Source organism: Octopus bimaculoides, chromosome 16 (assembly GCF_046866305.1).
Source record: "Octopus bimaculoides isolate indiv1 chromosome 16, ASM4686630v1, whole genome shotgun sequence".
NCBI classification, from domain to species: Eukaryota; Metazoa; Mollusca; class Cephalopoda; order Octopoda; family Octopodidae; genus Octopus; species Octopus bimaculoides.
In genome coordinates this window covers 34,446,902-34,456,901 of record NC_142943.1, presented here as the reverse complement: position 1 = coordinate 34,456,901, position 10,000 = coordinate 34,446,902, and the positions used below count along the sequence as shown (strand labels likewise).

Below are 10,000 nucleotides of genomic sequence, written 5' to 3'. Positions count from 1 at the left end.
GACTTGAACTCTTATCTTATTTTGCGATCAAATAACCTGTATTTTAGGTTCAATATCTTAAATCATATAATGCAAAGTTCTCGCAGATAATCTAAGCCCAGATTCAGTTCACTAATTTCGTGCGATAAATATGTACTTATTTTTTTAATCTACCGGTAAATAAAAAGATATCCTCGGAAAGCTTTTGTCTTGTAATCTAAGCTCAGTGAAATAAAGCCTTTCTCGCAATATAAACAAATAAATAAACAAAAGAAAAATCGCATAGTGTAATCGGAATGAATCAAATTCATATCGAGCTGTGAATCATCTCGTAGTCTCAGCGCAATGGGTAAAACTAATTCTTTTCCCATTAATTAAAATAGGAACTTCACCGTATAAAATCTATGCATTGCAGTCTGTGATCGCATAAAACAAGCATAAGAGTAAAATACACAATCTATATTCCTTGTATGTAATTATCGTTTTATTTGGGATCTGGTGACTATAAGGACGATTAATAAAAACAATTATTAGTATGTAAATATTTGCTCATTGCGATTATTAAAAGAGAAATTTTAGCTAAACTACCTGTTCATCTGATCTCTGCTCATTGCAGTCAAGCTCATTGTTATTTTTAACTATGGAAAATATCACTTAAGGCTGTGCCAGTCTATTATAAATATTATTATACATCTTAATTCCTGTGCCCAGAAACCACTTAAACTGAACATGCATATATGTCTGCATCTATAAGTATATATATGTTTATATATATGTAAAAGACTAAAAGAATATATATATAAAAATATATAAAATATACATATATATAAGACATGTGCTTATATATATATATATATATATATATATATATATATATATATACTTTATTTAAAAGCAGCAGAAATATAACAAAAAAACCGTTACTCTGAGTTTCACGTTCCCGTTCGTCGGACAGTTGTTGCACATTTCATGTGCTTACTCCGGTATATATATACACACACACACACACATATATATATATATATATATATATATATATATATATATATATATATATATATATATATATATATATATATATGTATATATACAAGGGTACTACATGAGTACCTGCATCGCTAAATATAGAAGTCAAAATTAGTACTAACATTCCCATATTTGCTTTCATATATATATATATATATATATATATATATATATATATATATATATACACATACATACGTGTGTTGTAATATGTAATAGATATATTAAATTGGTATTTACTCATTGCAATTTAAAACGGAAAGGCTCATGAGGGAAACTGCGTTGAAACATATGCTCAAATATCACTTGATTTTAACGCAATGAAATAAAGCTCATTCTTATTTTTAAGTATGAAAATATATCACTTACGATGGCCTCAGTTTATAAATCTTAATTCCTACGATCGGAAACCACTTAGACTAAGCTGTCTAGGAATTTATTTTACAGTGAAAAAAATCACTTAAAATACCCACAGTGGATAAATTTCGTATGTTATCTAAGCTCAGTGGATAAATCTTTAATACTTGCGATCAGAAACCACTTAAACTAAGCTCACTAGGGAAACTCTATTTCGTGCAATCCGCTTTATATATCATCACCAGGATAATTGTTAGCGCAGATTCGTCTCACTTGAAAAGCTCAGTCATCGGAAACTATCATATCGTAGAAATCGATTGAAACATTTCTCTTCTACTATTTCTTCTCTCAAGAATATCGATTAATTCATTCAGCGAATATTCACTGATCTAGCGTCAGAGTACAGAACTATGATATATCGGTCAGTCTTTAAAAATATAAGTCGATCAAAAGGACATTCTAATAGACACAGAAGCACGCATATACACACGCACATACACATTCAAACACACGTGTACGCACACAGACACACACTCACACACACACACACTCAAGCACACAAGCACAGACTAACATGCTATGCAACAAACAGAAAACATACACATATAGGTCCACATATGTATTTTTAGTTTATATTTAATTGAATCTTACTTTCATATAGGTAAATAGGCACGTGTCTATGTATAGGATTGTATGTATATATATATATATGCGGTCATCTCTCTCACTCTTCGTATGTGTTCATATACATACATATACATATAACCATGCAAACATATATTCACCTATATGTATGTGTGTGTGTGTGTGTGTGTGTGTGTGCGTGCGTGCGTGCACCTTACCATACCCACTTGTGTGTGTAACACAAACTAGTTAGACATAATTATTTAGATCACCAACACTATATCCTCTTTTGAGTCTGAGCAAAAAAGAAAAAAAACTGATATCAAACACTGAAGCAGCAGCAGCAGCAACAGCAACAACAGTAACAATAACAACAGCAACAATAACAACAACAAATCAACAAAACAGCAACAAGAAAGCTACAAAACATCTTAGAATTCATTTCAATAATATAGATTTATGTATTATTTTATACTCACACGTTCTATTTTTAAATATATAATAGTATGTGTTCGTGTTATACACACACACACACACACTCACACACACACACATACACCCCCCCACACACATATATATATATATATATATATATATATATATATATATATATATATATATAAATATATACATATACATACATATATATATATATACATGTGCATGTGTGTGTTTGTGCGTGTGTGAATGTGTGTGTATGTATGTTTGGATATGTATATATATACAGAGAGATTGGTGTCTGTACATAGTTCTTCATCTGTGTGTATTTGTGTAAGGGTTTCATATGTATATATTATGCATATGTTATACGTAAGTATAATATACGCATATATGCATATATGTATATTGAACACGAAGTGTATGTATTTCACATTTACATATATATGATGGTGCCACATGCACCAGGCTTACAACAGCTAAAGAAGTGTTACGATTAGTGTATCATTGACACAGAAACTTCAAGTTATGAATGTAAGTCTCCCTACCTATACCATTCAATAAATGAATACACGTTCACAAATATCGATGTGTATATATATATATATGACGAGAAGTGAAAACAATGTCTTAGGTAACGATCCGCATCAGTATACTGCTTTCTCGAGGGTAAGTATGCAGTTGTCCAAATAACTGAATTTGTACTCACGAAATTAATTTGTGGATGGGTGAATATTCTTCACAATTGTATACTCTTATTGTTATACTTACCAAGATTTGAATCAGTGCAAAGCTATGTAACAAAACTGGGTCTATGAACTATTGTTTCAACCCAGAACCACGAAAAGGAGGGGTGAAATATTAACTCTGTGTGCATGCTCGTGTGTGTGTTTGTGTAATTGTACAAAAACGTTAAATACATTTTACTTCAGAGTATTTGTAATATGTTTTTCTTCTCTACAGCTGTTTCAATGAATAGATGTAAAACATCATCATTTCCATAATTACACAATTAAGATACGTAATTAGTTAATTGAAACGTGATGGTTAAAATCTATCATCAGAAGTGAAATATTAGAACCAAAAGAACGTACAGCATTTAACACACACACGCGCGCGCACAGATTCTTCCCGAAACGATGAAAGGCACACTTGACCTCGGTAGTGTTTGAACTTAGGGCGCAGATAGCTGGAACGAATAGCGTAAGAAATTTTATCCGACGCTCTAACGAATCTGCCAATTCGCCGCCTTGCTCTAATGATTATTACTCGCTGTATGAATTTTGCTTTGTTCTAAAAATATCTTAACATTCTTTGATGATAATTAAACACTGCTCACGTTATGCTTTGTAATTTAAAAAAGAAAACTAAAAGTAAAATACAAATAAATATTTGAAAATGCCAGGAAATAAACCAAAAGAATGCGTTGTCTTCATCACATAAATATTTCTTCCAGTCATGCACATCTCGTCTCATTCTATACATATGAGTACATTTTCTAATTTGGTCATTTTTGTTTTTAGGATTACAGTGCATGCGATTTAAAAGAAATTCGGTTAGTTTCTCTTCCAGTCTTTGTCTATGTACGGATTCCTTTTTAGACACCTTCTGTTGTTGAGGATGTCGTTGATTATGTTTCCAGTGTGAGCAAGTGATAACAGTATTTAAACGTCCAAATATTTTACTTATTAAACATAAATTCATAACACGTTAGTTTTTAATTTGATAACACACAAACCTATGATTAGCAAAATTCGTACCAGTTTCCACACATACCTATATATTATAAATGTTGAAACATAAGTTCGCATATATATATATATATAATTAAGATTCAGTTAAATTAGGTACTTAAGTTGAGGCACCAAGTCATTCCGGTATACCTTGACATCCTTGTAACTTATTTGCTTTGCTTTGCTTTGTGTGTGTGTGTGTGTTTGTATGTGTATTAGGAGAACCTTTGTTACGGCACACATAATTAGTGCGATGACAGATTTTTGTAGGTCATGTTCCTTTATCATGGGAATACAAAATGCATTAAAAATTTCAGCGAGATGTTCGGTTTCAAGCGCTCCAATATTAATATTACAATCCTAAGCAAAGCTGTATTGGAAAACCTTACGATCGTTTCGAGTATGCGTTTTTATTGGTTTCTAGCCGATACAAACGCATTCCTCGAAACGATCATAAAGTTTTGTAACACTGCTTTTCTTTGGCTAACATCTCGATTAATTTTTGTGTATGTATTTATGTATTTCTTCATACACAATATTCACATACGGTTATATAAGCATGTATGTGTATGTATGTTTATGTATGCTTTCATATATGTTTGTATACTGTATATATATATATATATATATATATATATATATATACATGAGGGGTACTGAAAAGTTCCTGGCTTTAAATGTGTAACGAATATCGCTTCCGTAATTAATCTAGGTTTTGAGTAAGTTGTTTATTTGATAGTTAATTTATTAAATGGTTTCCTGCCTATTGTTTATGGCTCTTGTTAATAATGTTGTGTAAAAGCTAGTCAGCCCCAGGAATGTCTATGATAAAAGGGATTTCTTATATATCGTCTTTTCAGACACGGTATTTTCAAGGCCTTATAATCCAAATATGTCCATTTGTTTGTAAAAGGCGATAAACTGTTTTTTAAAAGAATTTTGAGTGTCATTTTAGTAGGTTAAACACTGCATAAACTTTACAGAATTGGTTTATGAGTAAGTTGACAGATAACACGTGTAAGTCTATGCGTCGTTCTTTACTTCTGATGTTAACTATTGTAGTCATGATGCATACATACTTTAAATGGACATGCGAATTTGTGAAGTTCATACACTTTTATACATTTCATCAGTGATTAATAGTTGGTTGCAGATAGTAAAAATTCATTTATAAATTTCACATTATATCAGCACAAATTTTGAATAGAATGTAACGTGAGGTTTACTTTTGAGTGTGGTTTTGATGGTGTGCATGTGTTTATCTAGTCTTAAGTGTAAATGCACTTGATTCATATTATATTCTTTTAATGCAATTCTTTGCTAATAACTAGGTTATAACTGTGGCTTTATTATATTGAATTTTTAACTCTTATTGTTATATATTGGTATACATTGTTATATAAGTCGGTCAATGAAACTATTTAAAACTCTGTTAATACCCAGCATTATTTTACCATTGTTGTTTCATTATGATATTCCTACTTTTGTAAAAGGGAATCTAATAGCAGATGTGAGTAGGGATTTTGTAAGTTAGAGGTTATAGATATTTCAACTCTTACTCTCTTAATGTATGTACAGTTCTAAGTTTCTTTTGCGGTTAGGGATTTTGTAACTTAAATGAAATACTATGAATATTACAACCTTTTTTTACGATTTTATTGAATGTAGATACAATTCTAAGTTCCAGCAATTTTTGTGTGTTTATATGTGTGGTTGGTTGTAACATGTATCTGTAAAGATATATTATATTTTGAAATATATTCAGGAAGTTAAGGCATCTCTCTCTCTCTCTCTCTCTCTCTCTCTCTCTCTCTCTCTCTCCATATATATATATATATATATAAATATAAACTGGTACATTCAGTCGAAGAAAATAATATACACACAAAAATATACACAAAAATATACATATAAAACATGCAAAAGTCATTCACAGACTAATGAATATATATACATGTACACAGCAAGAGATACACATGAACACATTGTACATGATAGAAGAAAGAAAATAATACTTTTTTGAACTGTTTAAATAGACGAACACGTTATGGTTATTATAATGAATAAAAGAATTAATACAAGTCGTAGTATTGTTATTGGCAGTTGCATTACTCAGCGAGTTCACATATGCTGGTGTCGTGCCTGTGTGACACATCCGATCACACTACATACGCATATGCTTATAAGCAATTGTACATAAATACATACATACCAACAGATACGCTTACAAACAGACAGAGTGTGAGATTAGAGTCACCGGTTTCCTAAATAGAGGAGCCACGTGATATTGTATCGTGGAATTGTTACATATGATGGATTAACTTTTGACCTAACTTTACTTTCAATGTGGATAATAGCAATCACGACGACTACGGACGACGACGGTGATAAATATTTGACTGTGGTTATCTGAAGAACATCGAAGGAATGATAGAGTCTACCCGTCATAAATTTCATAATTTTTTATGTTTTGTACTTTTTTGCATTATAGTATAGATAGATAGATAGATAGATAGATAGATAGATAGATAGATATACGCCAATATGAAACTGATAAATATTGTTGATGGATAAATATTCTTTATTTGTTCGTTGAAACAATGCTACCATTAGTTTCATGCGGACAATTTACTACAATTATCAGGCCTGCAACATGAGACGTTGGTACGCGTCTCCATCTTGGATGATAATACTTCAAAGCTAAACGATACTGCACGGCATTTCGGAATAAACGAATAAATATACAAATATATGAATGAATAATTTGGACGTGTGTATATGTATATGAAACTGTATGTATGCATATATGTACAAATAGTACATATATATGTATATATATATATATATATATATATATATATATATATATATATATATATATATATATATATATATATATATATATATATATATATATATATATATATATATATATATATATAAAAGATAAACAAGTGTGAAAAAACTACAGAAGGGTTGTGTTACATGGTTAAAGTATATATTTAAAATATGTCAGAAAAATGTTATAAATTTTTTTTTGGTATATAACCATTGTATTTGGAGAAAAAATTTATAACATTTTTCTGACATATTTTAAATATATACTTTAACCATGTAACACAAGCCTTCTGTTGTTTTTTCACTCTTGTTTATTTTTTATACATCCAACCACATGCTTTCACATACCAATTTTCTCACACACATATATATATATATATATATATATATATATATATATATATATATATATATATATATATATATATATATATACATTCATACAGACAGAGAGAGACAGAGAGAGAGAGAACAGCAGACTGACGATGGGCTTCTTTCTGTTTCAAACAACCGAATTCACAAACAGGATTCTGGTCGACCCGTAGAAAACCTTTCTTCGAAGATGCCACTCCGTGTGACTGAAAACGAAAGATGTGGTTATAAATCAAAATGCTTAACACACAGTCACGCTTAGACCTATGCATAAATGATTGATATATGAGTCTTTGGGTCTTAAGTAATGTATGATTATAATCATGAAATTATAATAATTCAAATAATAGTAAAGAGTTATATTGATGCAGCTGTAAGAATGAATGCTGTAAATATATCTGATATGTTCCGTTGTCCTTTCAAATGTGCTGTCCATGCTTATAACCTACTCTACAGTATATGCAATATTCTACGTAGACCTGCATTTTACATGCGAATAGTCGGAGTTTAGTCTGATGAAACATGGCGCTCAAATGCGTCTGGTTATTTGTCGCGCTTAAGCGACAAATAAGAAATAATTTTATTATGTGTATGCGTGTGTTTGCGTATAGATGTATGTATCTATGTATGTATGGTGTATATGTTTGTCTACGTATCACTACACAAAGAACAATTGATAGTTTACATGACTTATTTATCCAGACACACTTGAATAGATATTTCTGTTATTCATATACGAATGTATTCAAATAAACACCCCAACAAGCACGTAAAATCATAAATACACACACGCACAAACACAAACACATATATGTGTGGTTGTGTATGTGTTATGTTTGCGTGATTTGGTGTGCTACTCTCCCTACAATCGTGTATTATTATCAAAATCTCTCTCTCTCTCTCTCTCAATATATATATATATATATATATATATATATATATATATATATATATACATATACATATACATATATATTTATATGTGTGCATATATATATATATATATATATATATATATATATACATATACAGATATATGTATATATACATACAAAAAGATTACTCTAAATACACATACAAGCAAATAAACGTATATATGCATAGAGGTTGAGTATATCGTAACACATGAAAAGATGCAACAACGAATGAGATATGAAGTGCTGTAGAACAGTAAAGAAACATAATAATAATAATAATAATAATAATCATAATAATAATAACAACAACAGCAAAGTATACACTAACAGCAACAACGTGAACAACTGAAACACCATCAGCAAAAGCAACAAGAAAGACAGGAACAGCAACAACAACAACAAAAACAACAACCACAACAACTACATCAACTTGGTGTAGGAGGGATAGAGACAGAGTGAGATAAAGACGGGGAAGGAGTGCAATGAAAGTTCAAAGAGATTACACGGCTTTTATCAACACGATAATAAGATAGAAAGCTGTGTGTTTCATCGTCTTATGACTTAACTTCACCATCGTTTCTCTTGGCCTTAAAAGTAGGTCTTCTTTCATTCTCAGATGATACGATCCTTAAAAGTGTGCACACACACACACACACACACACACACACACACATATATATATATATATATATACATATATATGTATATATATATATATATATATATATATATATATATATATATATATATATATATATATATATACATATATATGTATATATATATATATATATGTATATATGTATATAAATATATATATATATTTATAAATATATGTATACATATATATATATATATATATATATATATATATATATATATATATATATATATATATATATATATATAATATAAATATATACACAAGCACAAATATACACACACACATATACAGATTTATATATATATATATATATATATATATATATATATATATATATATATATATATATATATATATATATATATATATATATATATATATATATATATAGTATTAATGTGTATATATATACGTATTTACGTAGAGTATATGTATATACGTTTCTATGTGCATACGTATGTACGTGTGCGTGAATATATTTATTTATTTATGTATATATGTTTATGTGAAATACCACATATCTAAAGGTGCTCTGTGACCCACAGAAGTGACTAAGATATTTACGTGAATCTCATTTAATAGTATCGGAATAAATAAAACTCAATCCATTGAGTGTATGTATGTATGTGTGCACCTGTGAGCATGTCTGTGCCCAAGTGTTTTTGTGTATGTTTTTCAGCATCTGTGTATTCACACAAAAACACATTCAGAGATGAAGCCCTATCTTTGAAAATAATGCATGCATCCTTTGACGCGATTGAACATCAAATCCAAACCAGTTGGATCTCACATTACGGGTTATACCATTCATAGAAAACGTGGCTCGCGAGAATTCCATTCGGGTTATTTTCCACAGTCAGTATTTCACCCTTCAACGCGCCAATCCGTCGAAGGGTTACCCATTAACTGTTCAAATGAGATGATTTGCTAAAAAAATGCAATGCACAGCCGGTGTCTTACACATTTGCAGCTGAAAAAAAAAATGGTTTCTCAAAAAAAAAAAAAGGATACATCACACTGCCGGTCTGGGAATCGAAACCAAGATCTCGGTA

General features: G+C 29.9%; 1 protein-coding gene across 2 annotated transcripts in view; it reads left to right on the top strand.

Moving 5' to 3' along the window:
- LOC128251350 (uncharacterized) overlaps positions 1-10,000 on the top strand; it is a 265,914-nt gene that overhangs the window by 76,345 nt on the left and 179,569 nt on the right. The window lies entirely within an intron of this gene.